The following is a 20,543-nucleotide window of genomic DNA, read 5'->3' on the forward strand; positions in this document are numbered from 1 at the left end:
TACTGGGCATTAGAGCCTTTATAGTGAACAACACAAAATATTTGTCCTTGGAGAACTTACGTTCTAGTGAGGGACATAAACAACAAACAAACAAATAGAAATCTAATGTAATTTCAAAAAGGGATATATTCTAAGAAAAAATTGAAGTGAAACTAGAAAGAGAATGTGACTGAGCATGGTATTTGGGTAAATGTGTCAGGAAGCAGAGATCTGAATTAAGCAGGGGGAAGCTTGCTATCTAATGGGTATCACAAATGGAGCATGTTGAGAAGGGCACTGGTGATTCACTGGCTCCCCAACTTTCTCCTCCATCCACACCTAAACCTTCTCCCCTGGTTTTCTCATCTCAGTCAATGACAGTACTCTTTACATGTAGGTTGAGGCCTAGAAATCTAGGAATCTGTGTTGATTCTTCTTTCACCTTTACCCACTCACCTTGCAAAACCATTCACTGGCATCTGCACTTTAATACAGTCCCTGAGAAGTAGGCTAACATTAAGACACCATCTGAGTGAGGAGGAACTGATGCTCAGTGGAGTTGTGTGACTTGCCCAGGGTTTTCAGCTGGTCAACCATGACCCAAGGCTCACTTGAAGTCAGACCTTCTGACAACCTTTTTTTGTGTTTTTTTTTTTTTTTTTTTTTTTATTTTTACCACTGACTTTGAAGGAGACCAGCAAAGCAGATAAGAAGAGCAGATAGTTTCCCATATGGGCATATTTTGTTTTATTGTACTTTGTTTCATTGTACTTCATAGATATTGCATGTTTTACTATTAAAGTTTGTGGCAAACGTGCATGGAAGAAGTCTATTGACACCACTTTTTCCAGTATCATGTGCTCACTTAATGTCTCTATGTCTGATTTTGGTAATTATCATAATATTTCATTTTTTTCTTTATTATTATGTATGTTATGGTGATCCGCAATCAGTGAGTTTTACTGCTACTGTTGCAACTCTTTTGCAGCACCACCAACTGAACCCATGGAAGACAGCAAACTTAACAAATGTGTGTGTTCTGACTGCTCCAGCAATAGACTGTTTTCCTGTCTGCCTCCCTCTCCTTGGGTCTTTCTACTTCCTCAGACACAACAAGATAGAAATGAGGACAATTAATAACCCTACAATGACCTCTAAGTGTTCAAGTTAAAAGAAGAGTCACAGACCTTTTAAGTAAAACACTAGAAATGAATAAGATTAGTGAAGAAGTCATGTTGAAAAATAGGCTGAAAGCTAGGCGTTTTGTGCCAGTTAGCCACATTGTGAATGTGAAGAAAAAGGTCCTGAAGAAAATTAAAAGTGCTACCCTGGTGAACACACAAATGAAATCAAAGTGAAACAGACTTATTGATGATATGGAGAAAGTTTCAGTGGCATGGATAGAAGATTAAACTAGTCACAACATTCCCTTAAGCCAAAGCCTAATTCAGAGCAAGACTCTAACTCTCTTTAATTTTATGAAGGCTGGAGAGAGGTAAGAAGGCTGTAGAAGAAAAGTTTGCAGATAGCAGAGCTTGGTTCATGAGGTTTAAGGAAACAAGCCATCTCCATAACATAAAAGTGCAAGGTGAAGCAGCAAGTACTGATGTAGACACTTCAGTAAGTTATCTAGAAGAGCTAGCTAAGATAACTGATCCGGGACTTTCATAGCTACAGAAGAGAAGTCAATGCCTGGCTTCAAAGTTTCGAAGAACAGGCTGACTCTCATGTGAGGAGCGAATGCAGCTAGTGACTTTAATTTGAAACCAATGCTCATTTAGCATGCAGAAAATGCTAGAGCCACAAATAATTATGCTAAGACTACCCTACCTGTGCCCTCTAAATGAAAAAACAAGGACTGGGTGACAGTAAATCTGTTTACTGAATATTTTAAGTCCACTGTTAAGACCTAGTCTTCAGAAAAAAAAAAAAAAGATTCGTTTCAAAATATTCCTGCTCATTGACAATGTACCTGGTCACCTAAGAGCTTTGATGGAGATATACCTGGAGATTAATGTTGTTGTCATGCCTGCTAGTGCAACATTCATTCTGCATCCCATGGATCGAGCAGTAATTTCAACTTTCAATTCATATTATTTAAAAAGTGCATTCTGTAAGCCTATAGCTGCCATAGGTAGTGATTCCTTTGATGGATCTGGGCAAAGTAAATGGAAAAACTTGTGGAAAAGAATTCACCATTGTAGATGCCTATAAGAACATTTGTGATTCATGAGAGAAAGTCAAAATGTCAACATTCACAGGAGTTTGGAAGAAGTTGATTCCAACACTCATGGATGACTTTGAAGGGTTAAAGACTTCAGTGGAGGAAGTAACCGAAGATGTGGTGGAAATAGCAAGAGAGTGGGAATTAGATGTGAAGGTCGAAGATATGACAGATTTGCTGCATCTCATTCTTTTTTATTTTATTTTATTTTTAATTTTTTTTAAATTATACTTCATGTTCTAGGGTACATGTGCACAACGTGCAGGTTTGTTACATATGTATACATGTGCCATGTTGGTGTGCTGCACCCATTAACTCATTATTTACATTAGGTATATCTCCTAATGCTATCCCTCCCTGCTGTATCTCATTCTAAAACTTGAATGGATGAAGAGTTGCTTCTTATGGGTGAGCAAAGAAAATGGTTTCTGGAGATGGAACATTCTCCTGGTGAAGATGTTGTGAACGTTGTTGAAATGACAACCAATAATTTAGAATATTATACATTTAGTTGATATGGCAGTGGCAGGCTTTGAGAGGTTGGCTTTGGTTTTGAAAGAAGTTCTACTGTGGGTAAAATGCTATTAAACAGCATCATGTACTGCAGAAAAATCTCTCATGAGCAGAAGAGTCGATCAGTGGAACAATTTTAATTGTTGTCTTAAGGAACTACCACAGTCATATTAACCTTCAGCAACCACTACCCTGATAATCGATAGCCATCAACAACAAGGGAAACCCTCTTATAGCAAAAAGATTATAATTTTCCAAAGGCTCAGATGATCATTAATATGTTTTAGCAATAAAGCATTTTAAATTAAGGTATGTACTTTTTATAGACGTGATGCTATTACATACTTAGTAGACCTACAGTGTTAAAAAATTTTAAATATAACTTGTATACACACTGGGAAACCAACAGTCATGTGACTTGCTTTATCGTGATATTAGCTTTATTAGAGAACCAAACCTGCAACATCTCCAAGAAATGCTGTATTTGTTCCACCACCAAAAAGTTCCCATGACTCACTAACTTTCTCTTACCTTTCCTGACAATTTTTACCCAAAGTTGGGCTTTATTTTCCATTTGCAATTACTAAGCTAGTCTGTACTCTGCCACATACTTTCCCCTATGTTACTTTTCAAGTACTCCCTCATCATTCCATGTTCCTGTTAACATAGCCACATAGTAAGTCTCTAAATGATAAAGGCCAAGTCTTCCTACATATATAGTGCTGGTGTTCAATAAATGATTCTACTGTTAAATATAGATTTTATCCTTTGCTGATATCATAAACAAGGACTCATGAAAAAATTAAATCATGGTAAAGCAAAATGAGCAACTGAATAACTATGAATATTTTACAAATTGGGAAGTGAAAGGGATCATTGAGAAGCTGAAGGATGGGTAGGTTCTGGTTGATGATGACAAGAAAAAAGGGTAATTAAATAGATAGGTCTCAAAGATGACAAGAGATATATCATTTGTGGGTCAGACTGACATGGCAAGGGCAAAGGATTCTTGTTGTGGATGTTTTTATGTACCAAATATTTATCAAGGGTTTACCATATGTCACATACTCTACTGGCACATTCAATGGTGACTGAAGTAAACATGGTCTTTTTCTCATGCAATTGACAGGTTCACAAAAGACAGAGAAGTTAACAAACAGTGCTGGTGTAGCAGGGGAAGTAAAATATGATGGGAGTTTCCACAGGGAACATCTCACTACTTCTGGAGAATACAGGATCAAGAGCAGCTTGGAAGGAAATTCTCTTTGATCATTCTATCTGAAGAATAATGAATGGAAGACCAAGTCTTGAAAATCTAGGTAAACTAGAATGGGTGATGTTAGATAAATGTGATGGCTAGAAGAAAGAGGAAAGGAAGAAGAAAATAAGTGGAGACAGAGGAGGAGGAGGAAGAGAATGGGGGGATAAGTTTATTTGGGGGTGAAATGAGGACGTTACTTGAGAATGTACAACAGGAACCCAAAAAAAGGAGTGTCCTTGGTGGACATTTGTAAAAAGGAAATGGTCCCATGTAGGAAGCTCATGTCTGACCATAGATGTGAGAACCTGTGTCCAACTTTATGCTCCTGATGATTCAACTAACCAGCCTTTCTTCTGTAACGCTTCCTACCAGTTCCTGCTGTACCACTGTCCCCTCTTCATTCTCCTCCTATTTCTTTCTAACTTTATTTTTTGAACTATCATTTGTCACTTGTTCCATCTTCTCCTACCCTTTCAAAAAACTACAGCGTTTCCTCAAAATGTGCCTTTGGTCCTCTACTCCTTCATCATCAAACTCATCTAAACTCTTTTTATTTGCCATCATTTTTGTGCAAATTATGCTTCTCAAAATATATTCTGGTTGGGGATGGGGAGGAGAGGCTGACCCAAGTACTTTGGAAATGAACAGAGTCCATGAAACTAAAGTGAAAAGAAAGTGTACATAAGCCTTGTGTTCCAGTGTGAAGGACGTTTCACTGGGGTGTGGACTAACAGTTCTAATACCACAACAAATGTCTGCTGGAGTTGGGCAGTTAAGTAAATGAATAGCAATGGTGAGAGCCAGATTTCTCCTGTTAGAGTGGAACTTTACAGATAAGCAAGGAGAGGAAGCTAGGATGACCCATGTGATCATGAATTAGAGCTGGACACATCAGTATAAAGTCGTGTTTACTTAATATAGACACAGATGGTTACATATAAAATAGTTATAGATCTATTTGTGTACTTGGGTTAGTATACACACACACATTTCCTTGCTCTGTTGTCTAGGAGGACTTAGAAGCAAGGCCATTCCAGTGGCAATGACCACATCTAGTGCCCAGATAAAAAGGAACCAGGGATCCTCAGAGAAATGACTGATTCTAAGTCCAGGGCAAGAAATATGCAAGATGATCCTGAAGCATCTTGCAGTGGCAGAAGGTAAGAAAGTGCTAAGAAACAAAACAAAGCAACTAGAGAAACAAACCAACTCTACGCACAATGACGAAGGTATGCCAAAACGACATAGAAACCAATGGAAAGAGTTTCCATAGCCCAAGCTGGAATAATTTGAGCAAAACAATAAAGTAGCATTGTTTATAATGGTTATAATTCAAAGTATAATAAATCTATATGTTAATGCTGATATAAATAAATAAGTTAATAAGTAAATATTAGAGGAAAAGAGACAAATATTCTGTGCAAAAAGATTACAAACAATTTATGTAGATGCTTTATTCTGAAGGAGGGGAATCACAGCTCCTCCCTTCATTGGTGTGGGCTGAACGTAGTGACTTCCTTCCAAAGAATGCAGTATGGAAGGGGGTTGGGGGAGCATAACATTACAGTGGAGAAACCTTGGAAACACAACCTCAGTCACCGCAACGTAAACATCAATATGATCAGTCATATTGATAATATATACCCTTGATATGACATGATAAGAATGGCATTTTACCTCTGTGGTCTTCCTTCCAAAGACACATAATCTCCGTCTAACCATGAGAAAAACTTCAGACAAATCCCAAAAGACTGACTTTCTACAAAATTCCTAACCAGTCCTCCTTAATTAGTCACTGTCATAAAAAACAGTGAAAGTCTGAGAATCTCTAACAGCCAAAATGAGCCTAAGGGGACATGACAACTGATCATAATGCAGTATCCTGGATGAGACCATGGAACAGAAAAAGGACATTAAGTAAGAACTAAGGAAATATGAATAAACTATGGACTTCAGTGAATAAGAACATATAAGTATTGGCTAATCAATTTTTTAAAATGTACCACAATTATGCAAGATGTTAATAATAGAAATGGGTGCAGGGTATATGGAAAACTTTCATAGTATCTTCACAATTTTCTGCAAATCTAAAACAATTTTTTAAAGTTTATTTTAAAATTTAAGTTTCCCATTTCAACTTCTTCCCTGAGCACAGACCCACATATTAAGTGCCTGCTGGACAGCTCCAAGGGGATACTGGGTGGGTGTCTCAAATCAAGTAGTTCAAAATTCAAACTCATCTTTTTGAGCATAGCAACATGATTTCTCTTTCTTTCTTTTCTCTTTCTTTCTTTCTTTTCTTTCTTTCTTTCTTTCTTTCTTTCTTTCTTTCTTTCTTTCTTTCTTTCTTTCTTTCTTTCTTTCTTTCCTTTCTTTCCTTCCTTCCTTCCTTCCTTCCTTCCTTCCTTCCTTCCTTCCTTCCTTCCTTCCTTCCTTCCTTTCTTTCTTTCTCTATCTTTCTCTCTCTCTCTCTCTCTCTCTCTCTCTCTCTCTCTCTCTTTCTTTCTTTTTTTTTTTAAGACAGAGTCTCGCTCTGTTGCCCATGCTGGAGTGCAGTGGAGTGATCTTGGCTCACTGCAACCTCCACCTCCCAGGTTCAAGTGATTCTCCTGCCTCAGCCTCCCAAGTAGCTGGAACTACAGGCGCGTGCTACCATGCCCAGCTAATTTTTTTGTATTTTTAGTGGAGACGGGGTTTTACCATGTTAGCTAGGATGGTCTCGAACTCCTGACCTCAGGTGATCTGCCCACCTCAGCCTCCCAAAGTGCTGGGATTACAGGTGTGAGCTACCATGCCTGGCGACATCGTGATTTCTTGACCTTTGTTGTAGGCACCACACCATTGCTTTATGAGTCAATCAGTGTGGAAACCTGGCAGTCATTCCTTTAACCCCTTCAACATCAGAAATATTTACTCTATTTCAAGAGTCACTTTTAGATTTATCCCCTCTTTTTGATTATCACAGTCCACATTGTTGTTCAAATACCCATAGATTTTTGAAGTTATTTTTAAGGACTTCAAAAATGCTCCTTCTGTTGCTTCCCTCAATATACCTCATTGTCTAATTAGTGCTACTAAACCATAATTCCTACCATGCATTCTTCTAAATAATAGAAAGTAGCTGCCCACTGCATGACATAGTCAGTTAAAATGTCTCAGTTCGGCATTTAAGGCCCATTGTGACATTTCCTTCTTTCCTTCCTTCCCTCTCTCCCTCCCTTCCTTCCTTCCTTTCTTCCTTCCAACCAACCTTTCTCTTTCCTCCTCTCCTCTCCTCTCCTCTCCTCTCCTCTCCTCTCCTCTCCTCTCCTCTCCTCTCTTCTCTTTTTCTCACTCTGTTGCCCAGGCTGGAGTGCAATGGTGAGATCTCGACTCACTGCAATCTCTGCCTCCCAGGTTCAAGCGACTCTCGTGCCTCAGCTTCCCGAGTAACTGATTATAGCTGCATGCCACCACACCTGGCTAATTTTTGTATTTTTAGTAGAGATGGGGTTTTACCATGATGGCCAGCCTGGTCTCGAACTCCTGACCTCAGGTGATCTGCCCACCTTGGCCTTCCAAAGTTCTGGGATTACAGGAGTGAGCCACCACCCCCAGCCCATTTTTCTTTTCTTATCTTTTCCCCTATTTATCTATACAAGCATCTCAGGCTCACTCTTGCCACATCACACCGGGTGTCAGTGTCTCATGGACTATCTTACCTCCCCAGAGACTGTAAAAGTCCATCTGTCTGCCTCCTATCTGTCATGTATGTGTCATGCATTCTTGCTGCAGCACGAATAGGTAAGCTCACCCTTTCTCTGTTTCTGGCAAACCTCCTCACTGATTTTATACTCATATTTCTTCTCTTACATTGTCCCCTCCTCCTAATTCTGGCTTTCAAAATTTAACTCATCCTTCACTATCTACCTTGGAGATACAAGCAGTTTAGTAGAGTGGCTAAGAACATGGATGTTGGGTTAAGACTGACCTAGGTTTAAACTCTGGTATTGCATTTTAATATTTAATAAAATTAGCAAACCTATTTCTTTTATTTTATTTTGTTTATTTTATTTTATTTTTTTTGAGACAAAATCCCATTCTGTCACACAGGCTGGAGTGCAATGCCACGATCTCAGCTCACTGCAACCTCCGACTCCCAGGTTCAAGCGATACTCTTGCGTCAGCCTCCCAAGTAGCTGGACTTACAGGCGATTATCACCAGGCCTGGATAATTTTTTTTTTATTTTTAGCAGAGATGGGGTTTCGCCATGTTGGCCAGGCTGGTCTCAACCTCCTGACCTTAGGTGATCTGCCTGCCTCGGCCTCCCAAAGTGCTGGGATTACAGGCATGAGCCACCGTGCCCGGCTAGCAAACCCATTTTCTAAGTTTCTAATTGCTCATTGGTGAAATGGGGATCTGGCTGGAACTACGTGAAACAAAATATTCACTGTAAGTTCTTAGAAAATAACAAGTCTTTAAAATTTACTTTAAAATTTTTGTTCATAGGTTCCCTTTTTAGGAAATCTGGCCTGTGTTCCCCTCCCCGACCCTGCCCCATCAGTTGAGACTCCATGATTTTTTTGTTTGTGTCTTCTGCATACTACTTTTCAATTTCCCTTTGCACCATGGTTATTTGTATCCTTGTACGACACTGAGCAATAACCCAACCTCTCCATGTCTTCGTTTCCTTCTCTGTACAATGAGGATAATGATAGTGACTCTGTCAAAGGATTCCTTAAAGATTAAATGAGTTCATGTGTATAGAGCACTTAGAATGGCATGTAATTAGTGCTAGATAAGTGTTTGCAGTTATTATATCATTATTATCATTTCATCTGCCAAGACAGCAGGCATTGAGACTTATTTATCTTTATATTTCCTGCAGTGACCAGAAAAAGACAAGCTATGACTATAGTAAGTGTTCAATGAAGGCAAGGTGGAATGGAATCTGATGCAGCCTTTGTGAATGGACATGGTCCTTTTTGTCTCTGAGGAGGAAAATACAGATCAATAGAACCAGTGACTGAGACCACGGACAATTACTGTGCAGAGAATGTGAGGAAGAATACACACTGAAGAAGGAGTCATGCAGAAAGAAGAGAATAAGGATAAAGTTACCAGAACCAAAAGTGCTGAGAATGAGTTGCATTCAATAATACAGTTGTTATTGGTACCTGATGAATAAATGAACAACACTAATGTAACTTCATGCATACTCATAGAAACATTCCCTCACAGAATAAGTTGCTAGATAACATTATGCAATATATGAATGTGGAACATTTAACGTTAGACAAAGTCTCCTAAATTGTAAGCCGAAGTAAAGTCTTCACATGAAGTATGACTTGATTTTATTTAATCATTTGGTTATTTTCATTTAACGTGGGTGATTAAATAACTCATATTTGAAGTACTGGTGTAAGCAATGCTGGTTTTGTAGAGACCCTGCGTAGTACCCACATCCTTCCAAAAGTAAACACAAAACTAAATAGCTTGTCATCTATTAGTGATCATTTTTCTATTGTGTAATACAAGCTGTAATGGACAATCCAGAAATGTTCTAATGGATCTTGAATTTTATTTCTTCTTGTTTTTATTATCTTCTATCTGTGACCTTTGAACCAGGATCATAGCCTAAAACATAATTGCAATAGACCTTGTAAATTAGAAATGTGACACACATATTTCCATTTTTGGAAAAAGAATAAAAGTGTGTTTGAGTGGCTTTTTGTTTTATCTTTCATCAAGTTATAATCTGGAAATCTGTATATCCTCCTGTATTTGTCATCTCTAGTAAGTCACTAGCATGTTCCAAATTCAGAGGAAGAACCTACATTTTCTCAAACCATTTAAGAAGAGGCAGGACTATTCTCTGAAAAATCCAAGCCAGATATGGAACCAGCTTCAGACTGCCTTGAAAGAGGTGAAGTGAAGAGCCCCATTACTTTTATGGGCTTGACCTGATCCCTCATAAAACTTTCCTCTGTGATTTCTCAGTACAATATGAATCCTGTAGGCACCCTGAAAGGGAAATGAGACTCTTCCAGCTTGTATTTAAACTTGACCCCAAAGCATATATGTTTATTGGTCTCATAAACTCAATGCAACCATAGTATTCATGACTCAAGATCAGGGCAGTGACGAAGGGTGATTTGTCACTAGTGATGACATCATTGTCATCACCGACAGCATCATGGACTGTCTTAACAACATCTCCTTTGCAGGGAAGCACACTAGCCACTCCAAGGAACAGGTAGACACATGGGCCCTGTTAGTAGTTTGCCGAGGTCCTATGAGAGGAAGAAGCTAAAATGATTCGGTTTTCCTGGAGCTGCTTTTGTGAGGTAGTACCTTGAACAAACAAATAACAGGGCTATTAAAAGTCAGGTCAGACTTATGGGGCATTGTGTTTCTCATTCAGCAGTTCTACCCTGGACATTAGAGAGGTCTATGGGTTGGGTTTTGGATTTTGAATTTATCTATAATACCTAATATCTAACTTATTTTTTTTTCTTTGCTCCTCCACTGGTTCTGTACAAAGTAAGTATAGAAGAAAAAGGGGTGGGCAGGCCTTGGAGAACTGCAGCAGCCGAAGGTAGCTCACTACATTCTAGGGTCTCATCATTAGCGTCTGCCCTCACTGCCCCATTTTCAGAGTACGGGGTTCCAGGAGAGGACAATGGGGTGCTGGGCAGGAGACATTAGCCCCAAGAGGCAACATCACTTCATTTTAAGTTAGTCCGTCCACCTTCCCAGCAAGGGTGCCTACCACGGGCTCCCTCAGAGAAGATTTTGAAGTGAGGTGGTTAGCAATTTCCCTTTCTTCCTTCATTCCTGGTGCATCCCATCGCCACCCCCACTCCCACTCCATCTCCTTGTGGCAGCCTGGGCCAAGTTTGTTGCTTGCAGCAGAAAGACTCAAACGTTTTCGTGATCCGACTGTTTTCAAACAGTCTCAGCTCCTGTGAGCCTTACCAGCTGTGACTAATAGCCAAGAGAAGGGAGAAAGAAGCTTCTCGGGCCTGCAGGCTTCAGACAGGCAGGCTCTGGGGGAAACAAGAGAAAGCCATTAACTAACCACAGTGTTATCTTGATTCTCTTGGAGAAAGGAGCCAGGGACGCCTAATGAACTAGCCTTAACGTTTCAAACTGAATGTGCCTCTGGGAGCTCTGCTAGAACAAACAGTGTGACAGATCAATGCTTGGTTCCTATATCAAGAGAAAAGGTTATTCGCTCCTCTAAGGAATTAGAGGATTAGTATATCTCTATGATATACTTTCTCTCCTTTTAAAATGTAACTTTTCTTAGTATGTGAAGGTATGAGTAGTGCAAAGTGGATGGGAGGGCGTGCCTATGTGTGGAAGCGTTTAAACATACTGGTTTTAAAGTTCATTACTACAGGAGATACTCCTGTAAGATATAATAGCTTTTCTTTTTTTACACTTTCAATTTTTTTTTGTTGTCATTGCTCCACGCCAGGTAGACATTTCAAATAAAATCATACAGCCTTCAATTCCTGAGCCCCAGACTGAGACAAAGGTCAAGGTGCAGGCCTGCAAAGCTTACCTTTGCAGTTCAAAAATTCCCCTTGTGGCTACTAGCTGGAGATTTTCAAAAGGTGACCAGGTTTTCTAGCCTAATCCTCCAAACTGTTCATTTTCTGGGAAGCTTAACTGCATCAGTTATCATTCTGAAGAATTTCTTGATATGAAGCGATGTAAAATATAAAATTCCTATCTTGTCAGTCAGTAATGGCTGAGATTGGAGTGTGCTTTATAAGTGTCCCTTGTGAGGGTGATTGAGGGGAATACCAATTGTACCCTTGTATTAAACTGGTCTTAGGTTCCCAAATTTAAAAAGAAAGAAGAAAAAAAAAAGAAAAGAAAGAAAAAGAAAGGAAAGAGAAAATAGTTTGAATCAATGCCCTAGTTCAGGAAGCCCCGTGTCAGGTCAGATTCACACATGAATTCTGCTCATATTTTTTTAAGTTTATTTTATTTTTCATTGACCAATAATAACTTTCATTTGAGGCCAGACACAATGGCTTAAGCCTGTAATCCCAGCACTTTGGGAGGCTGAGGCAGGTGGATCACCTGAGGTCAGGAGTTCAAGACTAGCCTGACCAATATGGTGAAACCCCATCTCTACTAAAAATACAAAAATTAGCCAGGCACGGTGGTGCATGCCTATAATCCTAGTTACTTGGGAGGCTGAGGCAGGAGAATTGCTTGAACCCAAGCAGCAGAGGTTGCAGTGAGCCAAGATTGCACCATCGCACTCCAGCCTGGGCAACAGAGTAAGACTCCGTCTCAAAAAACAAAAAACGCAAAACAAACAAACAAACAAATTTTACATTTTAATTAGGTTATAGAGATTTGGGGGTCGTAATTAATTTTAGGGAACAAGGTATCTTCTAATTGTAGTACTTTGGCAATTTGTCTTTAGTGAACAAATGTGAGAACAGGTTCTTTCTCTTTCCTTTACCTCATTCTCTCTTAGATTCCCAAGTGCACTTTGGGAATCATAACCTAAGCTGAGTTATCCAAATGTGAGAGGCAGTTACCTATGAGTACATACAGCACCCCTCTTTCCTGCCTCTTATCCATTGACATACCCACCTATGTTGCAAAGTTAATTTCTGGAGAGTAGTATAATATGCAGTCAATATTCCTGTGAAACCTTACTACTTCAAAGCCTTAAAAAGTGCAGACTTTGGTCCAACAAGTGCCACTCCAATAATTTTTCTGAGAAAATAATCAAGGATATATGCAGAACTTCACCTACAGGAATATTCACTGCAATAGTAATAATGTTAGAATATGCACTTCCAAACTAATTATTATATCCCTATCCATAATAGGAAATCATTGTCCTAAAAAGTTTCTTTTTCTTTTACTTAATACTATGTGTTTGCTAATTTTCTTCATATAAAATTAAAAACTGGGAAATTTAGGTAAATCTCACATGAATTATTATAGTGTATTAGATTGCTCAGTCTGCCATAACAAAATACTACAAATTGGGTGGTTTAATAACAAACTTATTTATCACGGTTCTGGAGGATGGAAAGCCCATGATATAACACTCCATGGATATAAAGTAACTCATATTTATGGGTGTAATACTATAAAATACATTTCAAAATCTGAGCTGACAAGGTAGGTTTCATTCTGATGCCTCTTCTCTCGACTTGTAGGTGGCCTCCATCTTTCTGTATGCTAAGATGATGTTTTTATGTATGCTGGGTTGGGGGAGCGGGAGAAAGAGAGAAAGGGAGTGTGTTCTCTGGGGCTGTCTGGTGTGTCTTCTAATAAGGGCAGTAATTCTATTAGATCAGGGCCCCACTCTTACAACCTCATTTAATCTTACTTCCTTAGAGGTCCAATCTCCAAATGTACATACATTGGGGGTTAGGGTTTCAATATGTAAATCTTAGGGGGACACAAATATTCAATCCATAATATAGAGTTTTCTACTTAGTGGAAGTTTGTATTCATAAAATAGTCTTTACAAAAAATTTTCAAAGACATTTCACTGAGTATTACATAAGATTGCACAGTGAGGCCATAGATACTTTATACCAATAGCCTGAAGAAAGTTCTTCTGTTGCTTGCACACACCGTCAGTATGCCAGGGCTTTACCCTTAAATGACTGAGCCACCAGAAACAAGGCCCATTGCCTTTCTATATCTTGATTTCTCCATCTTTAAAGAGAAGGAATTAAACCAGATATGTTCTTACATTTCTTTAATTTTCATGCATCTGTGACTACTTTTTGTAGTTGAATGTTCTCACACCCATGATACAACTGTCAGAAATGATAACGTTATAAATAACTTATTTTACAAAATTTATAGTTATAAAAATTGCATGCACAAATAATTTATGCATGTGTTCTTATTTTCTCACCAGGTTCATTTATACAAATCATTCTGGATTGTTGTTACCTTTCAATAGAATAAAATATATACAACTTTCTTTAGTTTGACCCTTGAGGTTAGAAGCCCAAGAAATGAAATATAACTGAAATTTAAAGGAGAAATTGAATCCATATTTGTAATTTCAGCAAAAACAGGAAAAAGGAGGAACATTCCAGGGATATGATGTAACTCATATTTATGGGTGTAATATTATAAAACATATTTCAAAATCTGAGTTTTATCAATACTCTTTATATAATATTTATTACCTAGTAATTTCCTCCATATACACCATAAAACACTGATGGTTTGGTCTAATGAGATCCAAGTACCAATTATATAAACAAGTTGATAAGGACATAAAAGTAAAATAAAAGAAAAGTACATATAGCAGATTTTACTTCAACAGGCTTTGAAAAATCTGAAGTGTTAAAGGTTATCAACTTTAGTTTGACTTTTGGGTTCTTCTTTAGTCAACTAGATTTATAAAAGAAAAAACCACTGCCGAGTACATTGAAGGAGTTGAAACAATCAGCCTCAGAAAGAGAGACGATGCAGTAGGGAGTGAAATCATCCCTGGAGTGGAATCTAGAAAACGTTCCAAGAATCTCAGAGACTAAAGTTTCCATTCAAGTGTTTAGCATTTTAATACATAATTACTATGAAAGACACTCATTAAACAATTTCCAATAATATTCTCCACTGAGCATAGATGGTTCAACTCTGCAAAGCTTTCTGGGTCTGTCTTTTCATGTACTATTTTTAAATGTTTTATAAGTCTTACATTCTGTTTCTCACTGCATCCCAACATTGACTGGAATGCAATCAAAGTTCCAGTCACAACATACTCCATGCTACAGCCCATGCACTTTTAAGCTACACTAGAGTAAATTGGATCTGAAGAGAGTAAGAATCCAAAATCAATGAAGATAAATATACAACACTTCTATAATGGCAAAATACATTAATTTTAAGGATGAGGACACATCTAGAAATAATGCTCTCAAGATAAAGCTATGTTCAAAAGAAGTTTAATGTGGACAGCTATCTACAGAAATGAGGCTGATAACCAGTTTGAATAGGCCCAAGCAGAAGCAGACAATTTATACTTTTTCCTATTATGCTCTTTACACAACTCCGATTTTACACATAATTGCCAGTTATCTTCTTGATTTAGTGGTTGACAAAACTGGCTGTACATTTCATGATGCTCCAGTAAAGTGGAGATTGGGAGAAAGACTGAGGCTTTGCAGTCATGTAGATGTGGGCTTAAGTAATCTCATTTTGTAGCAGCTATAGGATTAGGAGAGTGACTTCTGCCAACCTCTCCAGACTTGGTTCTTCTTGTTTTACAGGTCTCAATTTAAATTCTCCATCCTCCTTGAAACCTCCAATATCACCCAACCTTAAAAAACTTCAATGTCTCTTTATGATATCATTCTATTTTATTTTTATCTTTGACAGTTATTACTAGCTGCTTTTTTTTTTTTTTTTTCGTGGCAAGGTGCTCACTCTGTCACCCAGGCTGGAAGGCAGTGACACCATCTCGGCTCACTGCAACCTCCGCCTTCCAGGTTCAAGCAATTCTCCTGCCTCAGTCTCCAGAGTAGCTGGAATTACAGGCACACACCACCATGCCCAGATACTTTTTGTATTTTTAGTAGAGATGGGGTTTTGCCATGTTAGTCAGGCTGGTCTCCAACTCCTGACCTCTGGTGATCTGCCTGCCTTGACCTCCCAAAGTGCTGGGATTACAGGTGTGAGCCACTGAGCCTGGCCACTAGCTACTATTTTAATTTGTTTATTTTCTGCCTTTCCCCCACTGAAATCCAAATATTGTGAAACATTGTGAAAGCAAGACCCTTCTCTGACTTGTGTACCCTGAGTCACAATGCCCAGAATACTACCTGGTACCCAGTAGGCTCTCAGTACCCGTTTGTTACAGGAATACTAAATGAGTGAGTCAATGAATCACCTGTTGTTGCCTCATTTCTCACTTGGGGATGGCATTGTCTACTTTAGAACTTTTCATAGCACGTGCTAGGAAAGTCCAATTTTAAATGATTTATCTAAGAAGTGCCCAGGCAATACATTCATTCTTTTCCCTACCAGCTCCCTGTGTTTATTTTTTATTGCATTTAATGAGAGAAATAAAAATCTTCTTGAGTTGAACTTTTGGGCATGTTCACTTTTCCTTAATGTGAAAAGCTAAATACATCTCCAGGAAATAGATATGCCTGGCTCTCCTTTGATTCCCAACAACTGTCCACCCACCTTCGCCCCAGGAAACAATTGTTTGTATTCTGTGATTCTTATTTTCTCCAATGTGTGTCTACTTGTCTTGGTGGTTTTGCTTCCAAGAGAGAGATACCTCTTAAGTTTGTGTGCATGTGTGTTGTTTTTCTTTGTCTTTCCTCCTTTTTATTCTAAGAGAAGATAATCAGGTTCTCATGTTACTACTAAGTGTTCTAGTAGATGGAAAAAGGTTGCCACATGAGGTCATTGCTGTGTGGATGAACTTGTAGACACTGACATATCAGAGAGCATCTAATGGAAATATTATAGGGGCCATCAAGGCCGTTTCAAATTTCCTGATTGCATATATTAAAACAGGATAAGCTCCAATTACTGGAGTACTTGCTTCAATATAATGGAGAATCGGAGCTGTGTGTGGATTCTGATCTCTCTAAGCAGTCAAGTGTATCGAAAAATATAAAAATAAAGTTAACTATCTATAGTTGGAAGATCAGGAGAGCTAACAAGCCAGGGCATATCATTTGGGGCAGGAAAAAAGGGTTACAAGAGTTCAGTTTAGGTTTGTGGCTTTTCACCAAATGCAGTGTGAGCTTGAAATGCATAGCTTCGTATTTCTTTTTCCTGGTGATAAGTCAGATAAGACATGGTAACTTAGCCTGAATGGTTTTAAACCTTTCTCTCTGTGACCATAAAGTGACCAGTTACAAATTGAAATGTGTTACTGACCTGAGATCCAGTTGCTTCTGGACCTGTAAATACAAGTAGGACTTCCATCTAAAACAACAGCAGACTCGTGCAAAAAGTTTCCCACCGTCTGTATGAGAGGAGCTGTGCCTGAAGACAGCTGCTTAGAACAGCTGTCTACTTACACAGCCATCTTAGGGGAGAATGATTAATGAACTCACTTGGGCAGCGAGGAGCCCAGTTCACTGATCCATAGTTGCAGCACAGGTATTGATGTGAAACTAATGAGATATTTGATACTCAAATTTGAATGTTTATTCCAATTACCAAACAACAGATCCAAATTTTTTTTTAAAGCTTACAGCATTAACCTTTCGTTAAGAATGGGGCAATGTTGAGCTGTGGTTTTACGCTGTGTGCTAGAACTTGAAGACTGAAGTGATTGGGATCTGCTTTGACAAATGGTACTCCTCACACATACACAGCACTCTTTTAATTTCATGTTAAGTTTTGAGCCAAGGAGGGGAAGGAGAGAGACAAGTACCTGTCATGAGCCTGTCATATCAGTAGCCACTTAGCGCTAAAAACACGGATGCAATAAGGAGTCCTTCTCAACCCAAATTAATATAGCCCTAGTCTGAAAATGTCTCATTATGGACTCCAGAACAAGCTACTGAAGCTACTGGGATTTTAGGTTTTCTCTATGCTTAGAAGATACCTAAATTATTATGCACAGCCTTGACTTTCACCCTTTAAGTGAGATTATTACCCAACTAGACTTTACCCCTGAGAAAGGCAAATATGGTGAAGACTGGAAAAAAACAAAACAAAAACAAAAACAAAACAAAACAAAACAAAACCTTGAAATAAGAGATTCGCTTAAAAGAATGAAATTACTGCTAGTGACAGAAGAGAAGACTGTGTGTGAGTTGCATGAAATACAGTGTGGACCTACAATATGCTTATACGGAATAGTAACTACCAGTCTCTGTCGGGCATCCACAGCAGATATTTCTAATCAAATCAAGCACTCTTTTATAACAGCCAGGACAGGGCTGATATTTCAACCTTCAGCATGGAGATCTGGACAGCACTACCAACCAAACAGAATCAACGGAAGGGGCTAAATCTGCTTGCCACTCCAGAGTGGGAGGAATCAGGAGCTTTGCACTCACACTTCTGTCTCCCCACTTCGTCTCAATTCTTGAGGTCTCTGCACACCTGTACTTTGCAGGGAGCACTTCCGAGACCACCCGAGATAACCTCACAGCTCCCCTCCTCATCCCGCACACTGTAGCAATCCCCTGTGCCTGAGTTTTCTCCACTGACACATTACATGTTTACTTAAAATTGTTGGCTTATTTTCTTCCTCTATACTCTCTCCAGAATGTGAGTTCTAGGAGGGAAGTAACTTTGTTTGCTGTTGTATCCGCAGTGACTAGACAGGTGTCTAACTCATAGTGGATGCCCAATAAATGACTGAATTAATAATGGAATGATTTAATCTTAATCGTAGTAGGGGCTGTCCTGTGAGAAAATAATTGGATCTACTCTATACAGCCCGTTAGTACAGAAATTTCTCAGCTAGCTAAAGTTTTGGAAGGGTAATTAGGGCAGGCTACAAGGAAGAATTTCATATTAGACCTAAAGACAAGGTCATGGGCTGCTTCCTGAGGTGGGGAGTTCTTTGATAGCAAAGGTCTCAGAGCCTTGAGCCCCTCTATCAGGAGAACAATATAGGGGATTCTTTAATCATACGGAAAGTGGACTTGACCACTCTGAGGCCCCTTCCAAATGTTATGTAACGTACCTGTTCCTTCAGAGGTTGAATGCCATGGTTAAAGATATATGTTGTTTCATTAAAGCCATTGAGCACTGCCCACAGGCTTAAAGACAGTTGTCATAAGATTCAAGTCACTGTCTCTTCCTGGGATAATGCTAAGAATATTCTTACTATCATTTTTGCTAGGACTTACTAATGGACTTGTAAGTGTAATTTTGGTATACTATTCTTGCTACGGAATGATTGAGGTTATCACAGTATGTAAGCTATATCCTCAAAGCACAGATCTTTTCAAAGCTGGGGGAAATATTTCAGATTATTAGGATGTCATTTAGGAAACCACAACTTTATTGCTTAAAATGGAATAACAATGTGCAGAAAGAGTTAAATATTCTTCCAAAGGAACCTGACTCTAAGCCAGGATATGGCATTAAGCACAGAGAAAATTGGGCTGAATAATCCCTTTAGACTCTTTAAGGTGCTGAGCTGACATTTTGATATGCTGCAAGTTGGCAAGTCAACGTTTCATAGTTTATCTTCAAATTCCACATTTTAAAAGTCTTATTTCCCTCTTCCAAAAAGACTATACCTGCAACCACCTTAAGCCATATCTACACAAAATTGGATATCTTTTTTTGTTAGTTCAATAAAGCGAGAATTTAATGTCCCAAATTTTGTGAAAAAAGGAAGCTCATTTCTACTTAAAACTCATCTCGTCAATTTCATAATCATACAGAATTTTGTAAGGGCAATAAACAAGAAAATGATAGTAAGATGTAAAATGTTACAGAGTTAGTGCTATTGGAAATAAAAATATAATATATGGCTGAAGTGTGAATTTTAAAATCAATTGGGGCTATTTTGTGAGGTTTGATTATAGATGTCAAAATACAATCCTTTTTCTGTTCTTAATCACACAGACTACTGAGAATGTTTCCCTGCTGGGATTTCCAAATTTAATTGAAAGAGAGATTTCAAATCTAACTAGTGTGTTGCGATAGCTAACAAAAGAAGTCAGTGCAGGGTTGGAAAGGAGAAAATGAGTGTGGAAATTATTATATAGATATATCTGATAGTCATAATTGAGAAGCAGTCAAATGAGGTTTATAAGTCAAATGTACATTAATTTTCTTCCTTTATCATGTAAACATCCTGTTCTCCCGAAAGCATTCCCTATTCTTCAGCCTAGGTTTGCTTTTCTTATATGCTCCATTGGTGTCCATCATTTTTTCCTTCATGTGGCTCAACACAGGGGGAACAACCTTTCTCATGTCACCACCCTTCCTCAGATGTGAGCTCCATGAGGGCTCAGCTGTGTCCATCATATTTAAGTATATCCAGGGACTGAAATAAAGTCATAGCTCAGTAAATATTTGCTGAGTGAAAGCATGATGCTTGAACCTGCTTTACGGTATTCCCATTACAACGATTCTCCAGCCTCAGCTCAATCACCCCCCACACTTTTATCACAGCAAGACTCTAATTTCTTCCAACCCGGAGCCTCTCAGTAGATGCAGAAATTGAATGTAACCACAGTGCTCAGAAACACACCTAGCATCTGAAACATCTTCCAAGGCATTCCAAGAGCTGCTCGATAGTGTCAGATGCTTATCAATCATTGGCTTATGAGCAAGACTGCTTGTGAGGGAACATAACTGCTGCTCTTTTGCAAACAGGAAATGTTTAGGTCCAGGGGGCTCTAGCTTCACAAACTGGCTGGGGACACCCACTCACTGTGATGATTTTGCTGACTCGGCTTGTCACGTAAGCTGTAAGCAGCCAAGGAGGCATAATACAGCAAAAGACCACAGCCCTGTGCATATACAGCAGGCAGAATCCTCTGCCTGATCCCAATAGCAAGAATGGCATTTTCTAGCTTTTTCTTTTTGAGATGGAGTTTTGCTCTTGTTGCCCAGGCTGGAGTGCAATGGCATGATCT

This window comes from Macaca mulatta, chromosome 7 (genome assembly GCF_049350105.2).
Source record: "Macaca mulatta isolate MMU2019108-1 chromosome 7, T2T-MMU8v2.0, whole genome shotgun sequence".
In the NCBI taxonomy this organism is placed as follows: domain Eukaryota; kingdom Metazoa; phylum Chordata; class Mammalia; order Primates; family Cercopithecidae; genus Macaca; species Macaca mulatta.